At 45.1% G+C, this 16,530-nt stretch overlaps 1 long non-coding RNA gene across 1 annotated transcript in view; it reads right to left on the minus strand.

Annotated features, from left to right (window-relative positions):
* The window catches only part of LOC310805933, a 16,367-nt gene extending 1,657 nt beyond the window's left edge, over positions 1-14,710 (minus strand). Inside the window, exon 1 of the long non-coding RNA XR_014554263.1 lies at positions 14,580-14,710. This is a non-coding gene — a long non-coding RNA (uncharacterized lncRNA). The remainder of the gene's footprint in view (positions 1-14,579) is intronic.
* Positions 14,711-16,530: the final 1,820 nt, after the last annotated feature.

Here is a 16,530-nt window from a genome sequence, read left to right on the forward strand (position 1 = left end):
GCCGTGTCGTGACGCACGGCACACTGCAGAGTTTCCCCCACATTATCAGAAGGGAAAAATCAAACGTTAATTCCTACCGATGCGTTTTATCTTCTTTTAGGTGTGTTTTAGTTTAGTCCTGTGAGGGTGGGAGTGTGTGAGACACTAACAATTCTGTGATCTTAAAACAGTGACCTCTTACTTACTGCTACTGCTTCTGAGCCCATAAAACCTGCTTTGATCTACTATTTGTTGGAACTATTTAAAGAACTTTCAATAGCCTACACTAAATCTGATATAACTTGTTAGAATAGATAGAATGTTTCCAGGAAGTATACACACGTGTTTACTGTGGTATATAAAGCACCGTAGTACTGTTGTTTCCTGAGGTCTGCTGGACATCCATAAAAAGCAATAAGTAGCCTGATCTAGCCTTGATTTGAATATCTGCTGATGAAAAATAAAAAACAAAACACAGAAAGAATCTGATCTGTTAACCATGAGTAAACTGTTTGTATGTTGTTGTCATATGTGATACATGATAAAAATGTCATGGAATAAACGATGGAATAATGTATTTGTCAGCGGTTTGTTATGTTTCATTGTGTCTGTTGTCTATGTGGGGATCAAAGCTGTGGGGGGTCAAAGCTGTGGGGGGTCAAAGCTGTGGGGGTCAAAGCTGTGGGGGGTCAAAGCTGTGGGGGGTCAAAGCTGTGGGGGTCAAAGCTGTGGGGGTCAAAGCTGTGGGGGTCAAAGCTGTGGGGGGTCAAAGCTGTGGTGTTTAAAGCTGTTGGGGTCAAAGCTGTGGGGGTCAAAGCTGTGGTGTTTAAAGCTGTTGGGGTCAAAGCTGTGGTGTTTAAAGCTGTGGGGGTCAAAGCTGTGGGGGGTCAAAGCTGTGGGGGTCAAAGCTGTGGGGGTCAAAGCTGTGGGGGGTCAAAGCTGTGGGGGGTCAAAGCTGTGGGGGGTCAAAGCCGTGGGGGGTCAAAGCTGTGGTGTTTAAAGCTGTGGTGTTTAAAGCTGTGGTGGTCAAAGCTGTGGTGTTTAAAGCTGTGGTGGTCAAAGCTGTTGGGGCTGTAGTTTGTTACTGTAGCTGGATGTTTTTATGTAGAGATCAGAGGATTCTTAAAAAAATGGCTTTCCCAGTAGTCCACCAGGCCAAACCCAAACCTCTACCTACCTACCTGCCTACCTACCTGCCTACCTACCTACCTACCTGCCTACTTACCTACCTGCCTGCCTACCTACCTACCTGCCTGCCTACCTACCTGCCTACTTACCTACCTGCCTGCCTACCTACCTGCCTACCTACCTACCTACCTACCCACCTGCCTGCCTACCTGCCTGCCTACCTACCTGCCTGCCTACCTACCTGCCTACCTACCTACCTACCTACCTACCTGCCTACCTACCTACCTGCCTTACCTCGTTTCTGCTGCAGGTGCGCTTCTGTGAACAACCATGTTCCCAATAATAGTACACAGTAGATACTACTGCACCATTCCCAGCAACTACACAGGTGTCTTCTAGGAGGGCCTTTTACGCACAAACGTGCACACCCACACATGCACGCGCACGCACGCACGCACACCCACACACACGCATGCATGCACACACACGCAGACACACACACGCACAAACACACACATCTGAGACTTTGACCCCTCAGAGGAACCTTGGTCCCAGAAAAGTCTTAACCATGACTTGTGTTATGGAAAATACATTCATAGAACTATTTTCAGGTTATACACTTTCATATGACTGATACAACTTGTGTAACTACTGTGATGACATTTTCTCTTGCCACACCTCTAACGTTTTATAGCCATTGTTCTGAGAAGCACTGTATGATTTACCATATGAACAGCGGTGATCTCTGAGGGAGTGGTAGGAGAGAGCAATAATGGGGGGACAGGCGCATCCTGTCGATAGGTGTGAAATGTTGAACGGCAATTAATCAGTAAGAAAGCCTCCCCATTGTTCATTCTCTCCCGCCCTTTCTCACGTAAGCACAAGGCCATCAGCCGATAGCCTTGTAGGCGCCTGGCAATATGTTCAAACTGTATAAAAGACAAACCTGATCATTGTCTCTTTAGACTTGTGCTGAACGAACCCCGGTTCTACGCTGGGCTGCTGTTACGCTCTTGTCTCTTGTTTGCAAGCAATAAATACCGGACTCAGATACTGTGGCTACTCAGGACTTGTTTCTTGATTCTTACCTCCGAAGAGCTAAAGTACAGAGTGGTAAATCCTAGACTTCCACCACACTTGGCACTGACCTCCACCCTACTCACCTCACCAGCAGGGTGGGAATTTCACGACGGCCGTCGTTGCCCCGCACTTTGGCCTTGATGCCCTGTGAAAAAATGTTCAATTTACGGCCAAGGTGGCCTTTGTGCCCCTGTCAAAGTTCCAGTGTAAACAACGCTAGTGACGCGTGGTGGGCTTTTATGGAATTACAGCCACCCTAGTGCGCACAGTAGGCTAGTCCCGTCTGTGGATCAGAGCACAGTAGGCTAGTCCTGTCTGTGGATCAGAGCACAGTAGGCTAGTCCCGTGTCTGTGGATCAGAGCGCAGTAGGCTAGTCCCGTGTCTGTGGATCAGAGCGCAGTAGGCTAGTCCCGTGTCTGTGGATCAGAGCGCAGTAGGCTAGTCCTGTGTCTGTGGATCAGAGCGCAGTAGGCTGGTCCCGCGTCTGTGGATCAGAGCGCAGTAGGCTAGTCCCGCGTCTGTGGATCAGAGCGCAGTAGGCTGGTCCCGTGTCTGTGGATCAGAGCGCAGTAGGCTGGTCCCGTGTCTGTGGATCAGAGCGCAGTAGGCTGGTCCCGTGTCTGTGGATCAGAGCGCAGTAGGCTGGTCCCGTGTCTGTGGATCAGAGCGCAGTAGGCTGGTCCCGTGTCTGTGGATCAGAGCGCAGTAGGCTGGTCCCGTGTCTGTGGATCAGAGCGGTGCTCTGCTGTGATTGTTCCAAAATAGAACTTGCGCAACTTCGCGAGCCGCGCAGGTGAAGTATCAACATCACATGCAAGAAGAACGTCAACCAGCCTCCTCCTCAGCCTCCTCCTCGGCCTCCTCCTCAGCCTCCTCCTCGGCCTCCTCCTCAGCCTCCTCCTCAGCCTCCTCCTCGGCCTCTCAAAACGGGAGCAAGACAAGCACAGCCTATTTAAAGTCGACTCGTTAACGTTACTTTTTTTATGCGTCATGAAAACTAGCGATAGCTAGCTAGTTGGGATAGCGCTAACGTCTTCCCTTCCTCAGGGAAAAGGGCTCGACATCTAGTGTTGCTTCTACTAGCAGATAGCTGTCAGCTACGGTCAGCTTTCAATCTAGGATTTTTCTTGCTAAGCGGTTTTGATATAATACATGACTGACTTATGTGGTTTATGGCTGAACTTAACGTATACGTTTAAGAAACACTATTGCTATTCAGCCATTTGTAATCTTTTCTGAGCTACACTTTTCTGTCATGTTGATTGACTAGCGATAGCTGGTGAGCTATCACTAGTTAGGATACGTCTCTCTTTGGAGGGAAAAAAAAGGTCGGCATCTATAAGTTACTTGAACCTGTGAATTTAGCCATTTCTCGCCAGTCCAAATACCCACAGTTGACCAAATAAATGTAATTGTAGCTCACTATTGTCACTCCAATATCTGACACTCGCAAAATGCCAAGAGGGTTACCTAGGCTAGAGGGTTACCTAGGCTAGAGGGTCACCTAGGCTAGAGGGTTACCTAGGCTAGAGGGTCACCTAGGCTAGAGGGTTATCTAGGCTAGAGGGTCACCTAGGCTAGAGGGTTACCTAGGCTAGAGGGTTACCTAGGCTAGAGGGTTACCTAGGCTAGAGGGTCACCTAGGCTAGAGGGTTACCTAGGCTAGAGGGTTACCTAGGCTAGAGGGTTACCTAGGCTAGAGGGTTACCTAGGCTAGAGGGTTACCTAGGCTAGAGGGTTATCTAGGCTAGAGGGTTACCTAGGCTAGAGGGTCACCTAGGCTAGAGGGTTATCTAGGCTAGAGGGTCACCTAGGCTAGAGGGTCATCTAGGCTAGAGGGTTACCTAGGCTAGAGGGTTATCTAGGCTAGAGGGTCACCTAGGCTAGAGGGTTACCTAGGCTAGAGGGTCACCTAGGCTAGAGGGTCACCTAGGCTAGAGGGTTACCTAGGCTAGAGGGTCACCTAGGCTAGAGGGTCACCTAGGCTAGAGGGTCACCTAGGCTAGAGGGCTACCTAGGCTAGAGGGTTACCTAGGCTAGAGGGTTATCTAGGCTAGAGGGTTACCTAGGCTAGAGGGTCACCTAGGCTAGAGGGTTACCTAGGCTAGAGGGTTACCTAGGCTAGAGGGTTATCTAGGCTAGAGGGTTACCTAGGCTAGAGGGTTACCTAGGCTAGAGGGTCACCTAGGCTAGAGGGTTATCTAGGCTAGAGGGTTATCTAGGCTAGAGGGTTACCTAGGCTAGAGGGTTATCTAGGCTAGAGGGTTACCTAGGCTAGAGGGTCACCTAGGCTAGAGGGTTACCTAGGCTAGAGGGTTACCTAGGCTACCGCACCTGACAGCTGACAGCTGACTGACTCCTGCTGTCAAGTCAACAACAGTCGCATTACCATCAAACATCTTAATGCACGCAGATGCGCATTTTCTGTAGCCGAATTTTCACGAATGCAAGATAGAATATGTGAATGAGCTGGATGGAAACGCAACCAGTGTTGGGAAGTAACTGAATACATGTATTTGTCATTACGTATTCAGAATACAAAATTATGAGTAACTGTATTTTGTTACAGTTACATTTTCATTGAGTGGTATTTAGAATACAGTTACTTTGGTCAATTGTAGGGGTTACTTTTGGAATCCTTCTTATATGCATTTCTGGGCTTTTTGAACTCAAATTCTGACATTTCTTTTGTTTTTCAATGTTTTTAAATTAAAACAAATGTTTTAATACATAATTAATGTTTCTTGGTGAATGAGAATGTTAAGGTATCAATCTGAAAGGTAAAACCAGCGTAATTTAACCCAACGGCCTTTGTGCCCTGTCATGTGGCCTTTGTGCCCTTAAAAAAAATGTGAACGGGAAGGCCAAATGGCCTTGCCCCTAAAATGACGAAATTCCAAGCCTGCTCACCAGTGTAAACCCTATGTCACTACATCAGTGTTGTCAAGCTCCAGTCATCAAGGCCCACAGTGGTCATTTCTCCCTGATGATAATGTCATTGATTGGCTTAAGAGCCCACACACCTGGTTTCCCAGGCTCAATTCAGACTGACCACAAGGCCAGGATGACAACTAGCATCCACTGCCACCATAGAGGAGCTGACCTACAGAAACCTACAGTATTCAACTGAACTAGAGTTGCCTCAAGCCAACACCAACCACTGAACAGATGGACAGATAGACGGCAGCCTATTGCATTGACTGCAATTTTCCCACGGGCACGTGGTTGGAAGCTTGTAAAAGCTACAGTTTCGCTGAGTGTTTTGATGTGCAGCCGCAGTAGTAAACATTACAGCATGCGTGTTATGTAGCACCGTGCTGCAGAAACCAAAAGTGAGGCCCAGTGGCGGCGATGACCTCCACAGAGGGAACAGTTACAGCACAGCCATTTTCCACTGCACGGCAATTCACCGTTATCTAAAGCCATAAAACATGTCGCGTTCAACGTTAGGTCTGAGAGGGAAATGTGCCCGGGGATTGTGTACATTGTTACAAAAAGCTACAACCCTCTTGTTCACTAACAGAAGAAGTAAAACACTGTCAACCAGCAGTTACTGTACCTCCTGGAGTAACTAAGCAAACACACGACGCTCAAGCCCCATAATAAACCAGTTGTCTAGACGGGGGTTGAGCATACAGTATTTGACTCATTGCATCATTCCGTCCGGCATGCTCCTATCCTGTCAGACCCGACATTGGCTAGCTAATGGCTAAGTTATTAACTGGATTGACAGTCTACGATTGTACACCCACGCTGTAGTCCAATAGTGCAATATTTGGTAAAGGTGTGTTGTTCTAACTCTTGGAAGAGCGTGAATGCGGTTAATAAGTTGTTGAACTCACTGTGCAGACGGAACACACACATACAGGGCATGCATTCCCATGATCCTCCTCTCTTCCCCTTCCTACCCTCCCGCACGCTTCCCTTGACCAATCAGCATGCAGTATAGGCTAAACATTAACTTTATAGTTCACCCTTTTACGACTCCAAATATAACTCTATATAAAGATATAATATATAATATATATATATATATATAATATATAATATAACTCTTACACCAGCATGATTCTTATTGCACCTTGCCTTGAAAAGTGTTTTTTGAGAAAACAACGATTATTACAATCGCTAGCTGCAGGATTCAAAACTCCCATTGGAAGATGTCCCATGTGAAACAGGCGTCAAGTAGTTGCAAACAGCAGCCTTCCACACGAGCCTCGAACCTGCCTCCTGTAAACCAGCCACGCCACTGATGATCTAGCAATTCTATGGAGTGGGTGGGGGTCTGAACTTGAGGAGTTTACTATCCACAACTCGGCTTTACATGGCGTCTTTTTGAAATATTACGGCGGGTTATTGCACTGTTTGGTGATATTTTACACAAGGACAACGGGAATTGTTGGAATTCCAGAGAGGGATGAGATATTGCAACTGAGTCTGTGTCTGTAAGTGTCTGTGTCTGTTCCTTCTGAGAAAAGGCTGTCGGGTGCAACGCTATCTTCTTTGAGAGAAGATGGTCTGTGGCTTGAAAACGGAAGATGCTGAATGCAAACCGCCATGTGCCCTACTGAGGTGAAAACCCACAGAGAGAGAGAGAGAGAGAGAGAGAGAGAGAGAGAGAGAGAGCTCAAGGCCAGTTTCTGTCCACAACACACCCAGTTGACACCGTGGAGAGACACCACCATTGAACCCGACCTTGACTTTGTTTCTTTACAGCCCCATAAAGAAGATAGGGAAACAGATCACACATACAGCAGACTAGATACACACTCTAAATGAACTCTGTAAACATAAAGATACCATTGAATGATCATTTATAGTCGAGGCACCTGTGAATGCAACTGAATACCTGCAAGCAATGAAATTGCCAGACAATCAATTGAATGTCATTTGCTTATGTGTGACACCATAGGTATTTAGAGCAGTGTTTTTCAACCTTTTTTGAGCCACGGCACATTTTTTACATTGGAAGAATCTTGCGGCACACCACCAACCAAAAATGTTACAAAATGACACTCTGTAGCCTGATACAGTATATATAATTACAATATTAGTCTCTAATGGCATCTCCATTCACAAAACATTGACAATGGCTTTGCAGGCAGGTAGTATTAATGTCTCTGCCACAGAGTGGGACTTTTTTGATTTAGCTACGAGTTCAGCAACTAGGTAACTAGCTTTGAGGGCTTTCTCATTTACCTTTGTGGTTTTTCTCATAAAAGTTGCCTGTTTCTCTGTGATTTCACGCAGACGAACAAAATAGTCCATCGGCTTGTTTTGAAGCGACGGGTGTTTCGTTTGGAGATGGCGTTTAAGCTTGCTTGGTACCATGGCGCTGTTGGACAGCTTCTCGCCACACACCAAGCATAATGGAGTCGGGGTCGTCTCATCCCCGGTGAAAGTAAATCCGAACGAAACATAGCTTTCGCTGTATTGCCTCGAGCTCACCGTCTTTGCTTTCTTTTTACCACCACTCATACTAGGGCCTTCACCTGGGTTAGAATCTTGTCCAGGGCCCAGTTCGGAGTTTGCATTTTTCCTTTTTAAAAACTTCTCCATCACTGTCACCACGACCTGTCGCATGCGTCACTAATTCTCTTGTCTCTAAGAAGGAACGAGGCAATTAGCTACCTGCTGCCACCCGGACGAATATTACATTACTCTGCCAGTCACTATATTACAGCACAGACACTCGACAATGGCATATTATTTGCAGATAATAATTAATAAATGTTAATTAAAAAAAAGTGAAATTGGATAATTTCTCACGGCACAGCGGTTGGGAAACGCTGATCTAGAGGATATGTGTCACGATAGAGGATAGTTTGATTGTCAAAATCAACCATGCATTGGCTTAGGATTCCACTCACTTGCTGTCAAGACTGAATCCCCTGCTCCTGAATCTACTAAAAATGTAACCTCTTTACCAGCTTCGATGAACTTTAATTCAGGTATTATTTTATTATATTGGTCATTTACTTCCCTTGAATCTTCTCCCAACAGCCTGTGTTTCTAAACATTGTGTGTGATTCTAAACATTGTGTGTTCGTTTGTTTGGGTTTGATCCCGCCAGTCGCTGCCTCCCGTCCCGTCTCCTCTGACCTCAGTCCCCCTCCTGTTGGCTCCCACCTCGGCGCCCCCCTCTTGGGTTATTGGCTGTAATACGTCGCGCGTCATCGCCCCCTCCTGGTTCAGTACAGGCTCTTATCCAGTGTTCTTTAGAACCACAACGGTAACATCCATCCGGTTTGTCACTCCTTCTGCCTCTGTGGCTGGTTAGGGTTAAGGTTAGGGTTAGGCTTAGGCTTAGGGTTAAGGTTAGGGTTAGGGTTAAGGTTAGGGTTAGACCTACAGTACATACACTCGCACCCACCCATTCAGGTGGCCCCACCGTGACTCGAAAAACAGGGGTTTTGAAGGAGACATGATGATGATTGAACTAGACAGATGAGACAGGGGTTCTTCCATTGAGCATGGTGCTTTAACTAACTCACCAGATGTCATCACGTCATACACTTTTCACATCTGCCCCTTTCCACCCGACAAAGAGCTGGGAGGCAGAGAGGAAGCTGATGAATCACAGCCGATCACTGGAACTCTGTTTTTGACATAAGTTATCACACTTGCCTGTACATGCCTGTTTGCTATAATAAAATAAAAATAAATAGGATTCATATATTTTTTCCATTAGTCTCCTGTGTACGTTTTTTTTCAGGTGATTGTGAAAACACAAATGGGAGATGACGATAACAAAGCCCTACCCTCCAGGGCCTGGACGACTTCCAACAGCACCTGAAGAAACGTTGCTCAACTAATGACATACAGGGGCATTCAGATCCATATCCTGCATGTCATCCCTCCTTTCTCTCTCTCTCTCACCCATCCTTCCTGTCAATCTCTACTGTCTCTATCCCAATAAAGCAGAAATGCCCTAAAAATATATTTAAAAAAATTCATCCATTCATCCATTTCTCCATTCACCCATTCATCCATTTCATCCATTCACCCATTTCTCCATTCACCCATTTCGAAGAGCAACCATTGTGAAGAGCACCCATTGTGACTATTAAAATGGTAATGTTATGAGACCATGTTCGAAATGGGTTCAAGATATACACTCACCGGCCACTTTATTAGGTACACCTTGCTAGTACCGGGTTGGACCCCCTTTTGCCTTCAGAACTGCCTTAATTCTTTGTGGCATAGATTCAACAAGGTGCTGGAAACATTCCTCAGAGATTTTGGTCCATATTGACATGATAGCATCATTGCTGCAGATTTGTCAGCTGCACATCCATGATGCGAATCTCCCGTTCCACCACATCCCAAAGGTGCTCTATTGGATTGAGATCTGGTGACTGTGGAGGCCATTGGAGTACAGTGAACTCACTGTCATGTTCAAGAAACCAGTTTCAGATGATGTGAGCTTTGTGACATGGCACGTTATCCTGCTGGAAGTAGCCATCAGAAGATGGGTACACTGTGGTCATAAAGGGATGGACATGGTCAGCAACAATACTCAGGTAGGCTGAGTCAGGTGGTACTAAGGGGCCCAAAGTGTGCCAAGAAAATATCCCCCACACCATTAGATATTTGCGTTAACGAGCAGTTGAAGAGGTGTACCTAATAAAGTGGCCGGTGAGTGTATATTTCTGGTAGCATTTAAAAAAAAAAAAATTAAATACTGGCTAGATTAAGAATGCAGGAAATTCATTATGTAACACTGAATTACATTGTGATTTATCCACTAGGAGTGTATACTACAGCAGACAGAGTTATCCACTAGGAGTGTATACTACACCCACAGAGTTATCCACTAGGAGTGTATACTACACCCACAGAGTTATCCACTAGGAGTGTATACTACACCCACAGAGTTATCCACTAGGAGTGTATACTACAGCAGACAGAGTTATCCACTAGGAGTGTATACTACACCCACAGAGTTATCCACTAGGAGTGTATACTACAGCAGACAGAGTTATCCACTAGGAGTGTATACTACACCCACAGAGTTATCCACTAGGAGTGTATACTACAGCAGACAGAGTTATCCACTAGGAGTGTATACTACAGCAGACAGAGTTATCCACTAGGAGTGTATACTACAGCAGACAGAGTTATCCACTAGGAGTGTATACTACACCCACAGAGTTATCCACTAGGAGTGTATACTACACCCACAGAGTTATCCACTAGGAGTGTATACTACAGCAGACAGAGTTATCCACTAGGAGTGTATACTACAGCAGACAGAGTTATCCACTAGGAGTGTATACTACAGCAGACAGAGTTATCCACTAGGAGTGTATACTACAGCAGACAGAGTTATCCACTAGGAGTGTATACTACACCCACAGAGTTATCCACTAGGAGTGTATACTACAGCAGACAGAGTTATCCACTAGGAGTGTATACTACAGCAGACAGAGTTATCCACTAGGAGTGTATACTACAGCAGACAGAGTTATCCACTAGGAGTGTATACTACACCCACAGAGTTATCCACTAGGAGTGTATACTACACCCACAGAGTTATCCACTAGGAGTGTATACTACAGCAGACAGAGTTATCCACTAGGAGTGTATACTACACCCACAGAGTTATCCACTAGGAGTGTATACTACACCCACAGAGTTATCCACTAGGAGTGTATACTACACCCACAGAGTTATCCACTAGGAGTGTATACTACAGCAGACAGAGTTATCCACTAGGAGTGTATACTACACCCACAGAGTTATCCACTAGGAGTGTATACTACAGCAGACAGAGTTATCCACTAGGAGTGTATACTACACCCACAGAGTTATCCACTAGGAGTGTATACTACAGCAGACAGAGTTATCCACTAGGAGTGTATACTACAGCAGACAGAGTTATCCACTAGGAGTGTATACTACACCCACAGAGTTATCCACTAGGAGTGTCCACTAGGAGCACACAGAGTTATCCACACACACACCATGCACACACACACACACACACACACACACACACACACACACACACACACACACACACACACACACACACACAGACAGAGACAGACAAACAGTAGCACTTCCTATCCTAAACCTTCGCTTTCTAAACAGGCTGGAATGTTGGTGAAAAAACCCATTAGGTACATACACTCGCACCCACCCATTCAGGTGGCCCCACCGTGACTCTCGAAAAACAGGGGTTTTGAAGGAGACATGATGATGATTGAACTAGACAGATGAGACAGGGGTTCTTCCATTGAGCATGGTGCTTTAACTAACTCACCAGACGTCATCACGTCATACACCTTTCACATCTGCCCCTTTCCACCCGACAAAGAGCTGGGAGGCAGAGAGGAAGCTGATGAATCACAGCCGATCACTGGAACTCTGTTTTTGACATAAGTTATCACACTTGCCTGTACATGCCTGTTTGCTATAATAAAATAAAAATAAATAGGATTCATATATTTTTTCCATTAGTCTCCTGTGTACGTTTTTTTTCAGGTGATTGTGAAAACACAAATGGGAGATGACGATAACAAAGCCCTACCCTCCAGGGCCTGGACGACTTCCAACAGCACCTGAAGAAACGTTGCTCAACTAATGACATACAGGGGCATTCAGATCCATATCCTGCATGTCATCCCTCCTTTCTCTCTCTCTCTCACCCATCCTTCCTGTCAATCTCTACTGTCTCTATCCCAATAAAGCAGAAATGCCCTAAAAATATATTTAAAAAAATTCATCCATTCATCCATTTCTCCATTCACCCATTCATCCATTTCATCCATTCACCCATTTCTCCATTCACCCATTTCGAAGAGCAACCATTGTGAAGAGCACCCATTGTGACTATTAAAATGGTAATGTTATGAGACCATGTTCGAAATGGGTTCAAGATATACACTCACCGGCCACTTTATTAGGTACACCTTGCTAGTACCGGGTTGGACCCCCTTTTGCCTTCAGAACTGCCTTAATTCTTTGTGGCATAGATTCAACAAGGTGCTGGAAACATTCCTCAGAGATTTTGGTCCATATTGACATGATAGCATCATTGCTGCAGATTTGTCAGCTGCACATCCATGATGCGAATCTCCCGTTCCACCACATCCCAAAGGTGCTCTATTGGATTGAGATCTGGTGACTGTGGAGGCCATTGGAGTACAGTGAACTCACTGTCATGTTCAAGAAACCAGTTTCAGATGATGTGAGCTTTGTGACATGGCACGTTATCCTGCTGGAAGTAGCCATCAGAAGATGGGTACACTGTGGTCATAAAGGGATGGACATGGTCAGCAACAATACTCAGGTAGGCTGAGTCAGGTGGTACTAAGGGGCCCAAAGTGTGCCAAGAAAATATCCCCCACACCATTAGATATTTGCGTTAACGAGCAGTTGAAGAGGTGTACCTAATAAAGTGGCCGGTGAGTGTATATTTCTGGTAGCATTTAAAAAAAAAAAAATTAAATACTGGCTAGATTAAGAATGCAGGAAATTCATTATGTAACACTGAATTACATTGTGATTTATCCACTAGGAGTGTATACTACAGCAGACAGAGTTATCCACTAGGAGTGTATACTACAGCAGACAGAGTTATCCACTAGGAGTGTATACTACACCCACAGAGTTATCCACTAGGAGTGTATACTACACCCACAGAGTTATCCACTAGGAGTGTATACTACACCCACAGAGTTATCCACTAGGAGTGTATACTACAGCAGACAGAGTTATCCACTAGGAGTGTATACTACACCCACAGAGTTATCCACTAGGAGTGTATACTACAGCAGACAGAGTTATCCACTAGGAGTGTATACTACACCCACAGAGTTATCCACTAGGAGTGTATACTACAGCAGACAGAGTTATCCACTAGGAGTGTATACTACACCCACAGAGTTATCCACTAGGAGTGTATACTACACCCACAGAGTTATCCACTAGGAGTGTATACTACAGCAGACAGAGTTATCCACTAGGAGTGTATACTACACCCACAGAGTTATCCACTAGGAGTGTATACTACAGCAGACAGAGTTATCCACTAGGAGTGTATACTACAGCAGACAGAGTTATCCACTAGGAGTGTATACTACAGCAGACAGAGTTATCCACTAGGAGTGTATACTACACCCACAGAGTTATCCACTAGGAGTGTATACTACAGCAGACAGAGTTATCCACTAGGAGTGTATACTACACCCACAGAGTTATCCACTAGGAGCACACAGAGTTATCCACACACACACCATGCACACACACACACACACACACACACACACACACACACACACACACACACACACACACACACACACACACACACAGACAGAGACAGACAAACAGTAGCACTTCCTATCCTAAACCTTCGCTTTCTAAACAGGCTGGAATGTTGGTGAAAAACCCCATTACGGAGCAGTGTCAGATGACTAAACGCAGGCTGTTGCATAGGGGCCACACAACAGGTGTTATCAAACGAAATACACTGGAGAGTTTTAAACAAAAGAAAAAAGGGAAAAAAACGTTTATGGGGAAAATGTTTCACAAAAGAATAATTTTCATAATTATGAAGGATGGAAATATTATGTCACATAAACAACTTTTAATGGGGTAATATTAGTCATCTACAGTACTAATGATATTGTATATAACCAACAACTACACCTAAAATGAGGAGTTATGGCTTGTCAAAAGCTGCAAAAGACAGGAAATTCAAAATGATCACCACCCACGCACACAACACGAATACTTAAAACAACATGTTCAACACTGTGCAGGTTGCTTAGGATTCAAAGCTTCTCTCAAACAGCCTAATTCATACTCTTAGAGTATGTTTTCTCCCAAGATAGTGATTTACATTTTGCATATCAAGATACAAGTTCATTTTATTGCCACACAACCAAGGTTGGTGGAATTTGTTTTCAGTGCAAAAGCATGGTGAGGAACTCTACAATCAGTCTGTGTGCTGAAAAACCTTCTTAGTGCATAAGTGAAGCTATGGGTGGTGCCGATCGTTTTAAATTTCCTTTGACAAGCCATAACTTCTCACTTAAAACTGAGGTTTTTGGTTATTAATCTATAGTGTTTTCATATCGGAAGGTTACCTGAAAATGTGATCCCATCACTGTCCTTCGAGACAATCCCATTTGAAAAGCAAAAACATTTAAGAACTAGGCTTATTCATAAATATGCCGATATGTTTGGATAAAAAAACAAAACTTGCCACAGACGAGCAACATGCAACAACAAGCTAGTACTGAGATAGCGACATAATATTGTGGATTTTGTTTTACCAACACAAATTTAATGAATGTCGCAGACCATCAGCGATCGACCAAGGCGGCCAGGCTCCAAGTTTGGACAGTATGAATACTGCAATGACCTTCGGTCATGTTACCTGCAAATCTCCATATGTGTTACGTTCCCACTTCTGCATGTGCGTGTGTCCTTTGTTCTGTTTCTCCTTTATCCTATCATTCTACATTCAGTGTCCGTCAGCAATTGGCCATTCGCCCTGTGGTGGAAATCTTTGTCTAGGGGATTTACCACAATAACGATTTCGGTGAAACTTTGCAAAAACGCACGAACACAATATCTGTTTAGTAGGTTTAATAATGGTTGCAAGCATAGCACTGTGCACCGTACGAACAGAGAGCCCAAATACAAGTTACAGCATACAATTTATACTCCCTCCGATGGCCCGATCGTAAGGCGGGGTTTTAACATGGCATACATTAGTAGACGACCTTGAAAAACAGGTGGCAAGAATCTATAGCCATCCCTGATAACATTTTGGGGAGGCAAAGGCAGAACAATGGTTCCACAGTGGTAAATCTTATATTTATATCTGCTAGAACACTCTAATCTCTTCAAAATGACAAGGGATGTGTATTCTCAAATGACATCACGACAAGGCTTCAGGCAGTTTGGTACTAAGTTGGCGGTCACTTCCTAGTAGGCCGTAAATACAATGTCACACTGGGACACATTTGTCTTACTTCATTAGCTAGGCTGTCCCTTCTCGTCCGGTGCCAGGGAGTTAGAGATGTCAGGAGTACATTCTTTCATACGACAAATGTATAAGAAAGCCTAAGTATATGTATTTCTATCATGTTGATTGCCATCTAGTGTGTCTAGGAAGCTAATTTATGGAATATCTAGACTATGTGAAATTAAAGGTTTACACAGTACAATTTAATAAGGGATGTGTATTAATCATAATGTTTAATAAAGGATGTGTGTTAATCATGTTTAATAAAGGATGTGTGTTAATCATAATGAATGCATCGAGCTGCAGTATGTGCATATACTGGTTTTTCCATTCCAGTCCCCGTCATCACTCATCTGTTCCTGTCCGTTTCCTTCATAAGCTCCGCTTGTCTTCGAGAGTTGACCCGTTTCTTTGTAGTCTTGTGTTAGCCGTCGACATTCAATTGTGTGTTCGTATCCATTATGTATTATGGTTTGCATCGTGTTTTCTTTTGTTAGGTTGTAGTCATTGTTGACTTATTCTTGTTTTCTCATAGTTTGTCTCTTTGTTATTTGTACGCCATAGGGGTAAGGTGAAGAGGTAAGAGGTTTACATTAGAGCCCTGCGCGGGACTGTTTTCTTCATCCCGCTCCCGCCCGCTCTCACTGAATTTCTGACCATTACCGCCCGCGACCGCAGTGTGTATGTCCACTCCCGCCCGCTCCCGCGGTGTGTATGTCCACTCCCGCCCGCTCCCGCAGTGTGTATGTCCACTCCCGCCCGCTCCCGCAGTGTGTATGTCCACTCCCGCCCGCTCCCGCAGTGTGTATGTCCACTCCCGCCCGCTCCCGCGGTGTGTATGTCCACTCCCGCCCGCTCCCGCAGTGTGTATGTCCACTCCCGCCCGCTCCCGCAGTGTGTATGTCCACTCCCGCCCGCGACCGCAGGGTACGTGTTACACTCCCGCCCGCTCCCGCAGTGTGTATGTCCACTCCCGCCCGCTCCCGCAGTGTGTATGTCCACTCCCGCCCGCTCCCGCAGTGTGTATGTCCACTCCCGCCCATGTCCGCAAAACTCTGAGAATTTCTACAATAATAGAGATGCATTGATTTTGTGTCTTCTCCCGTCCCGCAGGAGAAAACACGTAATTGTATAGGCTATTAATAAAGAGATTCATGGGGTTGTTTGTTTCGTTTGGCTACATCCCGATCTCGCAGTGTTTTTTTTAGCCGCCCGTTCCCGCCCGCAGCAAAGTTCAAACCGCCCGCTCCCGCGAGATTTGCGTTGGGTCTAGGCTTGTACAAGGACCACTTTTGGAGAAGAAAATCACAGTCAGCAAGCTGTTAATCTGTAACCAACCCTCCAAAAATGGATACAT

Source organism: Argentina silus (assembly GCF_951799395.1).
Source record: "Argentina silus genome assembly, chromosome: 6".
Classification (NCBI taxonomy): Eukaryota; Metazoa; Chordata; class Actinopteri; order Argentiniformes; family Argentinidae; genus Argentina; species Argentina silus.